We start from the raw sequence: 16,665 nt of genomic DNA on the forward strand, positions 1-16,665 counted from the left end.
ATCAGATCACCTTCGCCTGGATGGAAACGTCATTAAAAGGTGTAAACTGTAAAAACGGGAGCTTGAGCTGTTCTTAACCGCGTCGGAGACAACCCATGGAGTGGGGCGACGAAAGTGGCACTATTACTCAGCGCGGCCGGTGATGAGGCTTTGAATGGTTATAACAACTTCAGCTTGACCAAGGGCGAATCCAAGAACGACTTCTAGACAGTGGTTCATAAATGCAATGAGTATTGCGAGGCCGAGCTAAGTCAAGTGCATGAGCAATTCATGTTCTGGAATTGAGTACAAGCAGACGGTGAATCAGACGAAGAGTTTGTAAGAGAAAATGCGGCAATGGGGGTTGTAGTAGAGTTTCATCACTTTGCGTACGGAAGTCATTTCGTCCTCGAAACCGACGATCGTCCACTGGTAGTGATCTCGAGGAAAGCTATCGGGGAAAGCCGCCTCGACTGAAGCGTTGTTTTTTTCGTTTACTGAAACATGATTTTCAACTGAGTCCCTACCTGAACAACAGCTGGTCCTGGCGGATATGCTGTCGCGAGATTCCGTCAGCAGTCTGGAGAAAGACTGTGTACATGAAGACGTCGAGATGCATGCCATAAGTGTGTATTTTCATTGGTGAGCAAAGCGACGCAAAATAGGCTGGCGAGAGAAACAAGGAAGCATGGCTACTTGACGAATGTGGTGGAGCAGATGGCGAAAAACAAGCCAGTGGAAGGCAGACAGGTAAGCTATCTGTCATAACTGCAGTTGTGCTTGAAGGCAACAAAGTGGCGATACCGCCAAGTATGCGACGCGAAATTCTAAGGCGCAACAGCGATACCCACATGGGAATAAACAAATGTAAAGCCAGATTACGTCATCTAGTGTGGCCAGGTTTATATTCAGATGTAAAAGTGTCGTTGCTGGGTGTGCAGTTAGCCAACAAACAACACGCCGCTTAAAAACAGCCGCATGGTCCACTAATACGCTCGACACAAGTTCAACCACGCTGCCGCGATGGCGTAGATGACGTCCAGTACGGTGGAAAGTCGTACTTGTTCGCATACAATACACATTTACCGGAAGTAGAAAGACTCCATGATACACCGGTAGTGAGGATTGTCGAAAGACTGCAAGAAATATTTGCTAGGTACGTCATACCCCTAGAGGTATGCACAGACAATTTCCCACAGTTTGCAAGCCGAGAGTTCGCCATTTTTGCAAAGGACTACGGCTTTAAGCATAGAACATCAAATCCGAGGTTTACACAATCCTATGGCCCGGCCAAAAATGCCTACAAACTGTCAAAAGAATTTTCAAGGAAACATTGACAAGAAAAAAATGACTTTTAGACGGGCCTTTTTAGCTTCAGGTTCGTCCCACTGTGAGACGGAAGGTTCCCAGCAGAGTTACTTCAAGGTCGACAACTGAGGACGCCCATACGAGATTTCAACGAGAGCCCCCAGACAGCCGTTCGGAAGCATGGAAACGTGCAACCAAGGCGCCGGAATCTTTACCCGTTCACCCCAGAGCAAGTGGTACAACTGCAGGAGAACACTTAGAAAACGGAGGTTAATCTTCTTAGCCAGATGCAGTCGAGATCACACGCGGCAATCGCCGAGAAAGGCAACGTTCTGTGACGTAACCACCAACACCTTTTGCCGACAGCGGAATTCTTTCATGGCATGAAAGACTATTCAGACAAAGAAAGCACCAGTGATGACGTCATCAACCACCTGCAGTCCACAACTGACAGTGCAGCGCATGTGACTGGGAGCCCTGAACTAATACAAAGTGCCTGAAACCGAAGACCACCACACAGACTCGGTTACGGGAATACCTTTGTCCATGTTATAAGTAAACAGCAATGCAGGGAGTTGAGTGTATTTTCTGTTGTTTTCGTGTTTTTGATTCAGTCTATAAGAAAGGAAAATGTATTGTGTGCGTGTACGTGCCACACAGTGTTATCATGTTTGGATGCAAGTATGATAAAACATGAGTTCTCAGCGTACACGTGCCGTGCTCTGGCGTCACTGCGCAACCGCTGTGGCACTACGGTATTGCGAGACCTTCTTTCCTGTCAGCAATGCATAAAACGAAGTGCTGAATAAACTTTAGAGTTCATTGTTGTGTTGAACTCGGCTCACATGTGTCACGTACTGCCCCTGCACGAAAAAAAAAAACTTGCACAACAAAAGGCTCCTAAGCAGAACAAAATAGAAGGCCCCCACACCATAAAAGCGGCCAAGCGGTAACGTGAACGATAAGTGAAAAAACCGAAACGTTTGTGAACAATAAAAATAATTGATGATATGTGGGGTGTAACGTTCGAAAACCACCATATTTTTATGAGAGACGCCGTAGAGAAGGGCTCCAGAAATTTCGACAATCTGAGTTTCCTCTACGGCTGCACAGCCAAGTCTACGAAGCCAAAGTACGCCCTCTTTTAATACGCTTCGGCATGTATTCCACGAACGCTAACTTTTGTATACTACGTAGCATATAGGGAAGTATAAAAAGGAAAGATGTGAATAATATCAAGATTGGTCGCATTCTTACTAGGAAGCATCACTCATGTAAGTCTTTCGTTCTATGCTGTTTCTAGTTTTCTGGATTTCTGGCACAACTAATTTTTCCTGTCCTGGTAAACAACGATGGTGTCGCTCGGTTGAAGCAAGCTCACATGGACGTTTGTGAGCGAGCATGAGTGCGTGAGCGTTAGGTGATCTGTATTCACCGAGCAGGGAGGAACGAAGACAGCGGTACATTATCAAATATTTTGTTTCCTGCACTTGCAATCAACAAGAATTTTTCTGGGAGTGATATATCAGCAGCAAAATTGGGACTCCAATCAATATAGTCGCCTTCAAAGTGACACCGGCGGCCTTCCAGTCTTCAGCAACATCAGCTCCTTGGAAGAAAAAGTGCGATTGGAAACTGTACGTAAAACCAATAATCCTTTCCCTAAATTGCATAGCATACCTGGCTGGTGCTTAGCTGCCTAGTATTGTTGATACGATATGGCGTGAGATTGCGTACCATAACACCGCTCTTGTCGGCGTCTAAGGAAGGAGTCGTTCCTTGCGCTTTGCTTGGGTAGCAGACGCGTTTATGTATATTTCGCCGTTGACTGTGTAAAAACAGTGTTCTTGGCCGAGTAAAGACTGCGTTTCACCTACTTGAATTTACGAATGCAAGACGCCCACTCATGACTGATCGGTGGCAAAATTTCTGTTTCCCATCGTTGCCTTCGCGTCCCTTAAAAAATTAACGTGAGCGTCTCCAGGAAGTTCTTTAATCCCTAAAAGAAGAAAAACTATGATACAGACCAAGTTTGCACTGGCATTCATCAAATAGTGTCAGGTCTTTGCGTTGTTTTTACCATCACCCAGTACCAGCTTTCCGTATTTTTTTAATAACAAAATAAATCTCAACGCTCCAAACAACCTTCGTATTCTTTCCCTTTAAAAATCAACATTTCATTTTTTGTCTTCCAAATAAATGTCAGGATTATTGCATTATGGTCATGCGAAAAAGTAGTTGTTGCATGCGCATGCAAAACCGAAATCGCAAAAAAAAACGGACCACTTGGCGTAGTAACACACATGCAGAAGCTCGTGCGAGTATAGAAGGATTTTGTTTTTGCTCGCGCAAGGCATGCTGACTGATAGAATATAAACATGCATATTTCATGCATATGTTATGATCACCACCGTTTATATTTACGCTTACTTAGGTCGAAGGACCATCCTCTTTTCCAAAGCTCATTGTCAGCGTAATTCATGTGCCAAATTCATTGTCGGTGTTGGAAGCACGCTTTGACTGCTGCGTTTTGGCACCGAGATCACAGACTGGCTTCTAGAGAAGGCAATCGGGTGAAAGGGAGACAGAAATTTAGGTGGGATTATGGGAAGTTTGCGGCTATACATGGCAGCAGCGAGCAAAGGACCGAGTTGACTGGCGGAACATGGGAGAGGTCTTTGTCCGGCATTGGGCGTAGTTTTGCTCATAATGATGATGACTTGGACATCAGCGGCTTTGACGTCCTAAATATTGATAATACTAGTATTTGGGGTTTTACGTCTTTAGACTAGTAATATTACTCTGTGGGATTTTACGTTCCAAAACCAAAATGTCAATATACGACACGCCGCAGGGAGTGCTCCGAAAATTTCTGACATCTGCTGTTCTCTAACGTGCACTAACACTACACTCTACACGAGACTCTACCATTTCGCCTGCATCGAAATGTGACACCAGATGAGGATTGGACACTGTAAAGTAATTATCGTACTTGTAGGGTACTTTCAGAATTTTGTGGCAAGCGCAGGGTAGTAGGGCGGTGACGTAGGGTAATTTCACCATTTATCTTGTCATTGATAAGTAAACAATGCTGAAGATCCACGCGACATACCCGAAGAAATCATTCCATGAGAGATCTGAATAGGAATTTTCTCAATTTAAATGTCATCAACGCACAAAAAAACAAAAGATAATGCGTCAAACACACTTTTGCGGCGTTTTTTTTTCTAGGGTGTTTCTTTTTTTATTCTTCGTCGTCTCCCATCTGTTGGTTGCATAGGCGGACTTTATGTTGCGACAGGCGTCAGCTTCACTTATGAAAGTGAAAGCTTCAGATGCCTTCAGATCAAACATGAAAAGTGAAGGTCCACGCCAACGCGAGTGTTGCAAAAAAACTTTGTAAAGCCGGTGCAACATGATGTGATTGTGGCTTGATATATTGCCACAATTTTTTATGTTATCTTGAAGTCAATACGACGTCATTGCAGCATCACAATGTGACATCAAAAGATGGTGTCATCAGATGTCATCGTGGCACGATGGGCCGATCTCGGAGGCACGCCTGAACGTTGTAGAGTGTACGTTATCTGTACGTTATCGTTGCTAAACAGCGCTACTTCCAAGTGTTGGGTAAAACGTAGAGCATAAGGAAGTTATGTAGGGTAACGTACGGTGATTTTCACCTTGGCGTAAGTTATATTCGAAAAATTTGTTGGCAACGCAGCACCAGATATGGACGATTCTGCTGGAATTGAGGGCACATGGAAGTAGCTAGAAAGGAGCCAAGTAGCCAACACCACTTTTCTTACGTCAAGGACCTAAAAAGCAACCAAACTGGTGCAAAGTAACCAAATTTGGGAATTCTAGCCGCAAGCGACAAGTGGCTTTGTGGTCGTTGTAAGTTAGGCTTTAAACGCCATGGAAAGGTTCCGGGGTAAATTTGTTTTACTGCGCACCTGCATTGAGTGCTTACTCTCAGTTTACACGACGCGTTGTGCGAGCCTGTATCGTCAAGGGGCCGCACTGCGTAGGCAAATGGTAGAGGCGACCTGTGGCGCCTTATCCATAACCGCGTGGTGCTCTCTTTTCCGCGTTGCCGGCGGTCGCCGAAAAGCGAAAGTGGGCGCCCGCGTCGTCACGAGCGACCGGCGCGTCCCGAATAAACCGCCCTGCCAAGAACAATGGTGTCGCGGCCCGATTCGCCATGGCGTCGACCTTTTTTTTGTTTGTTTTTCTTTCCCGACAAACTCTCCTTGTGGCCACGCAGACGTAACAGACCTGTTCGGTTCAACCTGGAGGTGTAATTACTCTCTTCACCTTCCCATCATCTCGCCGGTACTCGGCACGAGTGCTTTTTTTTTTTTGCTACGGATCCGCGAACATACGCAGTCGCCGGCTGTGCCACAATGACGTTGTAACTGTTGCTTCCACGAGGGCCCGAAGCATGCATTGTGGCGGTGATAAGTAGGAAACACTCAATAAGCATTGTGTCATCTATTATTACCACGTTATATATATTCACGCTGGACTCGACATATTGTATGCAAGAAAGAGACGACGAAACTTTCACGGAAGCGTCTTTACTTAACGTTTCCAGCTCCAGCTGGAGGACCAGCCTTCGTCAAAGTAATGTGACAAACTTGTCACATTACTGGTCCACCAGCTGAAAACGTTAAGACGCTTTCTTGAAAGTTTTGTCGTCTCTTTCTTGCACACACATATATATATATATATATATATATATATATATATATATATATATATATATATATATATATATCATTTGGACATATTACATATAGCACTATCCACGTAAATAAGGCAAAAGGAGGATTTAAGCCTTCTGACTAAGGCCTTGTCAATGGGGCAGCAGAAGCACCAAATTCGAAAGTTAGAAATCAACTTTGAACATAAGCAATAATACAACAATTTAAAATCATTTCGCACAGTAATACTTAACCCTAACATATTCAGAGTAATGGCGTAATAATAGTAACAGCATAATCACATGGCCAACAGGAACACAAAGTCACAGTTACTGACACAGTTATTATCACGTAGTAAGCTTTCAATTCAATCACTAATTATTCTTATCATTAGTGAAGTCACACTTCCACCAGTACTTCTGCAACACATTCGAGTCTACAACGAGAAAGGTGCTCAGCATAATTTTTTAAGATTCACAAGCTGTTTTCGAATTTCTGCCTTTTTCATTATTGCTGGAAGGCATATCGGAGGAATTCGTCGCATCAGATTACCAAAGCTATAGCTATTGCACGCTTTCCAGTCTTTTCATTGCATTACCATCATCCAATTACGTATTTTTGCGTGGCATTTTGCATAAATCATTGAATTTTATAGCCTCACTGATATTGGGCTCGGGGACGTACCGTGACGCCACCAAGCGGAGACGTCCTATCGACGTGTGCGGTCGGATTGCTAAGCTAGCCCTCTCGTGTGCAACTGCTTTCGCTCCTCGTTTTTTTTTTTTATTCTTATTCTTTTTGTACTTCACTCAACGAACTCATGAAAATTATGCTCCATCTTCTTCACTGACTGTACCAGTTGCTAAATAACAGTACAGAAAAGTTTTACGTTTCTCATACTGCTTGACTGCCGGAGTCGTCCGCTATAGCCACCTATGAAAATCAGAGGTGCCGAGTGCGCTGCTTTTTTAAAAGGTAACGATTCTTTCCGTGTCGAATTGAAGCATCCAATGGGTAATAATGCGTGCTTGCGGCAAATAGACTAACCCCCGTATTCACAAACGCTCCTCGACTCAACTTTTCCCCTTCACTTGACAGAGCTGAACACTGCGCCCTTGTTCGGCTGAAAATGACGCTGTGCTACTGAAGAATTGCGACCGATTATCTCAGATATGCAGTGACTTGCTGTGCCTATAGAAGGCGCTCCCATCGGCTTTCTCAAGTGAAGGTGAAGCGTTGAGTGAAGGGACGTTTTAAAATACGGGGGTTATTTTTTGCTGAAAAGAATACGAGCAAACACACTATGTCATTGATTGTAGGTTTGCATCTGAAGAGTCGCCCTGGTTGACATGACAGGCATGCGCGAATTCACATTTTTGTTTAGAACACATAGCCTGATGAAGGACAGCGTAAACGATGTGGGAAGCAACACAACATTTTTACAGCCGCATGCAGCAGCAACCTTTTTGTGATAATTATACGAGCAACGCCAGAGACACCCACGTGCGTGCCTCATTCAGAGTTATAGCTAAGTAACATTTCAAACGGAGAAATGTTTCTCTGCGGTATGATCCTAATATATACTACGAAAATTACTTGCTATTGTCACACGATGCACATTAGATCGCCATCGAGCCCCACATGGGTGAAAAGTGTGAAAAATTGACGCAGTTCCACAGCATCAACAAATAGGTAAATCGTAATAAAAAAAATGTCATCTCTATCGGGCTCGATTACCCTAGCAAATGCAGTGCGTGGCAACCAAACTATTGCGCGCCCTTGGATGAGCATGCTATAATGTAGGTCTTGCGTACCGTGATCTAAACGGCAATTTCACGTTTCAGTAAAAATGTTAGTGTCAAATCTTTTTACGGCTGCATTCATAAGCTGTGTGTCATTTCACGGCAGCTATTAGAAGGGGAATCTACTTTCGAAGCTGACTGCGTTTTTGCTTGTACACCAAACAACATCGAGAAGAAGTGGCAGTGGCTGTGGGCTCATTATACAGGCGTATATTCAAAGAATCATGTGAGCTGAAATCACGGACGTCAGGGGCGTAGGCAGATACTTTGTGTGCGAATCTCTGTGTTTTGTGCACTGCAGCGACGCCATTGGAAATGTCACAATTTTTTCAGACAGCATGATCAGCCGCCCACTATACAGACAAACTAGCTGATGACATGTGCTACTTGTGTCATGCTTCATTATTCAAAACGTGTCCGAATCAGAAGGGGCATTAACAACTTGGGGAGTTGGGCAAATTAGTGAACGTTCATTATATTCGAACTGCGCCATGAGACGATACTCGAAGAGCGAAGCCTATGGACAAACAACTGGGTTCATTGGAGGACGAACCAACACTATGCGCCAGATTCTGTGAAAATATTTTATTATATACGTCGTGCTTTTACGTCGTGTTTTTGGGCAAACAGAACTACAAACAGGCCGCTGAGTTTTCTAGGACTGTTCAGAACGCATGGCTGAGGTCTGAGGCTTGCTGTTGAATTTTCGTATCAATTTACGTTGCAATTTTCGAGTATTGATTTACAATTTAGGTTGTATGCCTCCTAATGCAGCCAAAATATGCATCCAGCCATAGCTGCTCAAAATAGAATCGTTTTCACTGCTTCGTGAGCAGCACTCGAAAATTCGGCACCCACAAGATGACGCAAAGTTTCTAATAACAATTGTGAATGCGCGCTTGGTATTCACGCCAATTGACTGACACAGTACGCAGTGCACTCCTCCACGTGGTGAAAGACTAGCGTAGCGCTAGTGGCGGCCAGCCGGCTAGGGAAAGAGATAACAGGCGCCGGTGGCTCGTGGAGCACGGAGCCTAGGCTATTCGTACGCTTCTGGGTGACTAGACGGCATTGGTGCTGCTCTACTTCGGCATCTCACTCCCTGTAAGTCTCGTTCTTTTCATTAAACCAGTGATGACGGCATATCTACACCGAACGCCGTCCCATCGCTATAAGACAAAGAAAGCATGTGGCCGTAAGTTCATGGAAAAACAAAAGAGGTGGACGCCGTTGTTTCGTATGTTCAAGGCCTTTCAAATTGTCACTTAAGAAATTTGCGAACAATGGTCGAGTGAATGAAGTTTTTTCTGTGCCGGCTATACACCCAAAACTTTGGTTAAAGATGGTGTGAGTGAGTCACGTAAAGGTGATTGCGTCATCTTTCACAGGAATACGTATGTACCTCGTGATGTCCATATAGTGTATCATTGACGTGCGGAAGTCGTATACAGGGCGAGCGCGAGATGCATCAATATGTGATCAACGGATCACGAGCGATCGCTTTCTAACGCCCCGCCCCGCCTTTGCATCTACCAGTGCACTGTGAATGGGAGGCAATGTTAGAAGAGGCGACAGTTCTGTCTCAAGAAAGGACGCTGGAAGATGGGGCTGTTGTCGAAAACGAAGTCTTGAGGCTACAAACATTTGTGCTCGTGCGTCCTGAGCATTCGGGACCCACCAACCAAGCAAAGCCGTCCATGCTTTTATGGCCATTGCATCCGCCTCTCTGCCACCGCATCAAGCACAGCTCGGGGACCGCGTCCATGCCTCCTCGACGTCTCACGACCTCTTCGGTGCGCAAACGCTGTCCGTGGACGGCGTCGAGGCGTCCTCGGCTGCTCACTTTTCATTTGTTCACTCTGAAGCACCGCATGGCTTTTCTCGTCTGGAAACGCGCTCAACGCTCACTTGTGCATGGATCCCGTCAACCGGACTGTACCATCCTATCAACTTTCCGCGGACGCTATCCACGCGTTCTTGGCTGTGGATTCTTCCACCGTGAGTTTCGGAGACGCTGTTTCCTCGTAGATGCCTCGTAGATGCGGACCACCTGACTGCGCCGCGGTGCTGCATCATAGCAACGCGCAACTCCGCGTCCCGATGACTCATGCCCTCGTAGCGTCGAGCTCCAAGCTGTGTCCTGCCGCCTGGCCAACATTGTGCGCACTCAATGCAATGTTGTCTGCGGCCGCCTCAGAAACCTCGAGGCAAGTCCTCTCGAGAACCGTCACAAGCTCTGGCGTTCTCTCGCAGAGCTCTCTGAGCAAGTGACCTGCTTGGTGCTGGCACACTCCGCATTTTCGCCCTCCGTCCCTCCATCACCAGCTTCTTGCAAACCTTGCACTGCACGCGGTATGCCCGAGCATCAACGGAATACAAAACATTGGTATGCCCCACCGCACAAATCGCTTAAAGTTGACAAAGCTATCCAGCTAAGACTAATTCAGGTGAACACCTATCCACATTCGGAAAAGTGGCATCACATAAACCTCAGTGCATATCTATATCATGCAATGTTCATGGTGCGAGTCAAGAGCGAAGTTGCAACACGTCTTATGGGACTGCCGGAGCAAGCCAATGGAGGTTCAGTCGCCTCTGGTGCTCACGCTACTGGGAGAGCCTTGATAGGCCGTCCTCGACCGACCTGACCTGTAGACCCAAAGGGGTTTCCTGGATCAAGCCGCTCGAGCTGCAGCGGCCACTGGTGTCCTGGAATGGGGAAACCACACTTTAAATTCTCCCCTCCTTTTTTCCATAAATAAAATGTTGCATCATCTGCGAACTACCAGTGTTTCGCGGCTTTGAGGACGAAGTCTTCGGATGGATTGACGCCGTGAGGCACTTGTAACTCTCCATTCCTGTACGGAAGATCGAAAGTGCGTGATCGCCATCAACCCCCTTCACGGTGCATTCTAGGCACGGCACAGGTACGAAGGCATCGAACAACAATTTTGGTCGAATTGGTGTGTGAAGTTGAAAAGTCTCTTTGGGCTCCTTTCCACACTTGCGACCTCCTTCCAGCCAACCTATTCACTACAACAAATGCGAGATGTGTGGCAGAGCATCTCAGCCATCCACCACCCTTTCCTTTCTTGTGGAGTGAGATACAGAGGGCAACAGGGTTGCTGGGCCTTTTGCCAATGTGCTGACTACCATACATCCAGCTCACGTGGGACACCAGCTCGATGTCTCGTCGCAGTCTTCCAGCCCGACAACAAGCAACAATACTACCCTGGAGCCTCAGCAAATGCGCTGCCGCCTCCAAACTCGACACTACCTGAGCACGTGGAGTCGTCAATCCCTGTCCTGCCGGGCGAGTCACGAAATGGCACACCCTACAAGCCCATGATACCAACAGTGTCCAGTGGCACCAGCAAGTTCGATATTGACCAGTCTGAGTCATTTGTGTGGACCCCGAAGTTATTGGACGCGTGCGTTGATGCTCCTCGTTCCCGAAGGACGATTCCTTAGAAGAAACATAGGTTCTAACCCAGGTCATGGTCGTGGTCATTGAAGGTCGCATTTTGATGGAAGCAAAATGGTATAGGCCTGTGTGCTGTACAATCAGAGTGCATGTAAAAGAACCCCAGGTGGTCAAAATTTCTCTAACCGTCCCCTATGACACGTCGCGTATTCATACCATGTTTTGGGACCCTAAACGCAAGATAATAATACTGGTATTGTCATTATTGTGTTATAAATAAAACTGACAAAAGATTGCATATTGTATCAGTTGAAAAGGAAAAGTCGGTTCCGTCAAGTTTACGTCAAGCCTCAAAATTTCCGTGTGCAGTAATAGTCCGCGATCCATTTAGAATCGTTTTCTTTTTTACTTTTATGCCATTTTGGCCACGTTGATTGCGTTAGCACAATTTAGCGTTGTACAACATAGCTGCACGTGCGCCCCAATTATGACGTGACTGCTTACTAATGTGCATTCGTCTCTACGAAAATCCATGCCCGAAAGAATGCGTTTGGGTGCTGACTGAAGTGTTCGATATGACGGCTGTGGCACTTTCTTCTATATTTCTTTGCTACGTTTTCTTTCTTTGTTCATCTCCTATGTAAGGCAACAAGAATACTGCCTTTTAAAGGCTCCCACCACACCCATTGTTATTTTGGTATACATTTATAAAAAGACACAACCTGTGGATTCAGCCACGTAAGTTTGTGCTTTTAACGAATTCTGAATATGTTCACAATACAACTAAATTTAACAACAGCATACATAACTTCCCAAAGTACAGTTTGGTCACACTAGAAAACCGCGATTTTGGGACGTTAAACCCCACATATCAATCATTAGAAAACCGCGAGCCGAGCATTGATTTCAAAAATGTTGTCTTTCCGTTGCTGCAAAAGTAGTTCTGTTCAACAACTTGAACTAATGTGCGGAAAAATTTCAGTTCATAGTGTTCTTGATGGGCGCGTAATCAATTGCAGAACCTAGTGATTCTCACAGAATTAAACAAAACATGTCTGTGTTGCTTTTCTTTGCAACTATATTGGCAGTATCTCTGTATCAAAATATAATAGTATTCGTTCGTTACGTCCGCTATACCGTAGTCAGCGAAAACAATGATTCTAATCGTCGAACGAAAACGCCAATTCAGTTAGTTGGATGCTTGCGTCTTGCGTACTTTTTGTGACACTCAGCTAATACTTAAAAACATCAACAATCGCGAATTCGCTCCTGTCTATACGGCGAAGAATTGTGGCGTTTTACGCTATTAAACTTATAAACTATATCGCAATTATGGCTCGAACTCACTTAGATAATAAGGTTGCATGGTTCGCTTGATATCACTACAACAAGTTCTTAAGTTTAGCCGTTTGTAGTTGCCTCACACATGTAGACATGAATGTATACGCCACATATATACGGACAGCGATTAGTCGCCTTCATGGAACTGTTATGTTTGACATTTAGCATTCATTCTGAATGTCCTGCTATTCAACAGATAATTTGCATCTTATTTTAAATGTGAAGCATTTATAGCGAACTTTGGTGAGTTGACCGTATCTATCTATCTATCTATCTATCTATCTATCTATCTATCTATCTATCTATCTCTCTATCTATCTATCTATCTATCTATCTATCTATCTATCTGTATATATATATATATATATATATATATATATATATATATATATATATATATATATATATATATATAGTCTAGTAGATCCTCCGTGAGCGGTCACAACGTGGTTTATTTCGACGTTTCGGCCTAGAGTCTGGCCTTCATATATATATATATATATATATATATATATATATATATATATATATATATATATATATATATATATATATATATATCTACAACATTTATATCTCCTGGCCATTTGGAGAATGCGATCTATACCGAAATGCCCCGCCAGTGGCTAAGGTACTCGGCCACTGACCTGTTAGTCGCGAGATCGAATCCCGGCTTCGGCGGCTTCATTTGCTCAGATTTGTGTGCTCATATTTGGGTGCACGTTAAAGAACCCCAGGTGGTCGAAATTTCTGGAGCCCTCCATTACGGCGTCTCTCATAATCATATAGTGGCTTTGGGACGTTAAACCCCACAAATTAATCATTATACCAAAATCAGTATGGCATAACATGAGCGTATAAAAACCATAAATGACTAGTAATAACATGAACATCATCATATGTATGCTGAATGTGAGGACTTACATGCCGGGGTCTTGCTGCTCCTGCGATGATTTCGTTCACATGACATATCGCAAAACTCGTATGGTGTGACATAACTGCATGGCGAACACAAGTGACAAGCCCTCACGTGTAAATCGGGACATGCGCGTCGTGTAAGAACATGGCTAAATGTCACGCTCATGATGCACTCGCGGTTTCTTCGCGGCTTCACATAAACCAAATTGTGAATTACGTGGCGTGAATGTCGGATGGAGGTATATGACTGGTGCAAACATGATAACAATGACTTGCGTTTCACGTAAGAACGTGACTACATGCCACGCTCATGATGCACTCGCGGCTGTTTTGCTACTTTCACATATACCAAATTTGGTATAACGCCATGTGAATATATGACGAAGATAAGTGACCCATCCGAACATAATAATCAGTATATGCCCGTCAAGTAAACCATGACTACATGCTACGCTCATAGCGCGCTCGCGGACTTTTCTCTAGCTTCAAATAAACCAAACGCCGGCGCAAACATTATAATCAAGACATGGACGTCAATTTCGGCGTACGCCCGCCCGGTAATTTTATGCTGATTTTAATATAACAATTCAAACTTTCTCCTTCGTGCTTCACATATGATCAATGCCCTCTGTACGTGGGATTTTTCTTTTTTGTTTCTAGAAAGCTTTCGTGGTAATTATATGCACAAGCTTATTGCACAGCGGGAGGACGACTATCCCCAGCCATGACAGGTCATTTCCACACTATTTCAAAGAAGCTCTGAATGTGAAGCAGAGCTTGCACTGAATCGCGAGAAATGAAATCTGGCATGATTATTCGCTTCACCCTTTCACTGCCTTATTAGGCACCATTGCTCCAGTTTTGGTGCATTCATTTGTAAACGATGCAAATGCCCCATGGGAGATTATTGCAGAGAGCGAATATATACTGCCATGAATATTTCAAGGAAAACATGAATGTAAACATAGACACACATGTGCAAACGAAACACTGTTCTCAGAACCAAAAAAAATGACCATAAACTAATACGCAATATAAAGAACAGGTAAAACTAAACATAGAGGCGAAATACAGCCAACATTACATAGTGTAATAGACACACCAGAAACCAACTCGCATGCGCATGTATTTGAAAACATCGGCAATAATTGTACACAACTCATTCTATACGACCCTACACATCGGCATTTACTCTACACATAAAGCACTCTATTACAAGCATGCACAGTCAGCCAATGAAGTACAATTTTTTGGCATGGAACTTTGTCCACTTGATGACCACTGCATGTACCTTCAGCACGCTGTTTTTTCCTCTTATTTTTTTTTATATGAACACAACGGGGACTTTATTGCACAAATAGGGTTTCGTCTTCTCCGAATAAAAAGTGTTTATTTTACCCCGGCAACGAATCGCTAAACTTACGCTTATATGCACTATCTAATATAATGAGACAACTATGAAACTTCGAAATTAATACAAGTTTGAACAGCAAGCAAGTGTTCAACAAGCAGTGAATCACCAGGCTTGAGAGAGGACACTCGAGAGATCAAGTACCAGAGGAAATTGATATCCGTTAAGGAATGCCTGAGCTTTGCACAAGCCGCTACATTTTTATAGCTTTCTGTGGTAAGTACTTCATTGAAACGTTAGCAATATTGAAAATTGAGATAATATGAAGTCTTTTCAATTTGTACTTCAGATGCGACTGTATCCAAATCTTCATGGCTATATCTATACGTCTGAATTTAAAATATAATAAAACTACTTATAGACATACTCATGGGCTTGCTTATTTCTGTTGTTTTATTGCTCAATAACCCGTCTCATGGCTCAGTAGAAATAAAACGTCTCATTCACTAACTATATGATTCTTGGAAAAAAACTTGTCATAGGTCACACGTTTTCCAGATTCAGATACTACGGTTGGTCATTCGGTATCCAAATTGTGCGTGCCATTAATTATATACCGGCACGAAATTGGCGCATCCGGCTCAACAACGTGTTTCGAAATAATCCTTCCGGTATTCAATAAAACGCAGAAATGGAAGATCTTACAGTTCTTCTAGGTTTCTTTGTCTGTGTTTTTATACTTTTCCTAAGTGCAGGAAAGGCATCGGACCACCCAGCTGACCAGTTTTTTTGAACAGAAACAGTTCCCCTCTCGCGTCAAAGGCTCTTGACGAAGCTGGCTACTGTTGGTGCGACTATTGCGTCACACCTGCGAATCCGAATAAATGAGGCAAAGTGCAATGGCCACTGTACTCACCGAGTGAAGCTCTTATCCGCTCGTCCTGGTTACGTAATCCTCGGCGGGGGAGCCGGCACACACGCACACTCAAATGTGTCTCCTGGAAGTCGCAGGGAAGCAGAGCGTCGGACTCGCGGTTTAATCCTCGCGGAGCTGAAACACTCCCGAAACAAAATCGAATGAGTGAGCAGTCACGAAGCCGCGACAAAATCCACAGCAGCGTCCGGACGCGAGGTGCTCTCTCACAAGCGAGCGAAACGGCGCACGTGCACTAACGCGCACACCGCTTTCACCGGCAACGCGCAGCCGGCAACAGCAGCAACGCACACTCTTCAATCCGGAAGAAAAAACGGAACCGGTCGAGTTCCGAAGACGCAGTTCCTCACGCCGCGCCGTTTATCCACAGAGCGCATAAGCGGCGCGCAACTTACGCCGCCATTCTTGTGGAGGGCGCTCTCTTTTGCGCTGATTGGCTACTTTGAAAGGCGACACAATCCCGCGCGAGAACACGTGACTTGAACGTCAACAAAAGCAAGAAAAAACGTTGACGACAAGCTACGTCACACGATAGGCGCCCAATGGGAGTGCTGCTTTCGGTTTCGGCTTGAAGCAAGTGGGTCAGAGCGTGCGCTTTCAGTTTCGAATGAGCTGATGCCGCGTCCGGGCTGTTCAGCTCTTTCGTGCGTCCCGCCACCCTTGTCTTTTTGCCTTCTCTTTTTTAGCGCCCGTGACACCGCAAACGAGGAGGACAGAGAGGAGAGAGGACGTTTCGGCGCGATGCTTTGAGGAGGAGGAGGAGAGGCCAACTCTTTGGTCCCATCGCTCGGGAGAGTGCCGCGAGCGCCACAGCAGGCATGGCGGCCGGCCGGTCGCTATGTTGCAGGAGCAAAAAATAGCGGGCGACGTTTCGGCTCTGCCCGACCGGAAGGAAAGGAGGA

General features: G+C 44.9%; 1 protein-coding gene across 3 annotated transcripts in view; it reads right to left on the reverse strand.

Annotated features, from left to right (window-relative positions):
• The window catches only part of LOC119164630 (uncharacterized), a 231,070-nt gene extending 214,759 nt beyond the window's left edge, over positions 1–16,311 (reverse strand). For 2 of the 3 annotated variants that reach the window (XM_075874289.1, XM_075874288.1), the window contains exon 1: positions 15,746–16,146. The gene's annotated coding sequence lies outside the window, so the exon portion shown is untranslated. Of the gene's footprint in view, positions 1–15,745 lie in introns of all 3 variants that reach the window. The other variant, XR_012886293.1, reaches the window with a different exon arrangement.
• Between the last annotated feature and the right edge of the window lie 354 nt (positions 16,312–16,665).

The sequence above is a fragment of the Rhipicephalus microplus genome, chromosome 9 (genome assembly GCF_043290135.1).
Source record: "Rhipicephalus microplus isolate Deutch F79 chromosome 9, USDA_Rmic, whole genome shotgun sequence".
Lineage (NCBI taxonomy): Eukaryota > Metazoa > Arthropoda > Arachnida > Ixodida > Ixodidae > Rhipicephalus > Rhipicephalus microplus.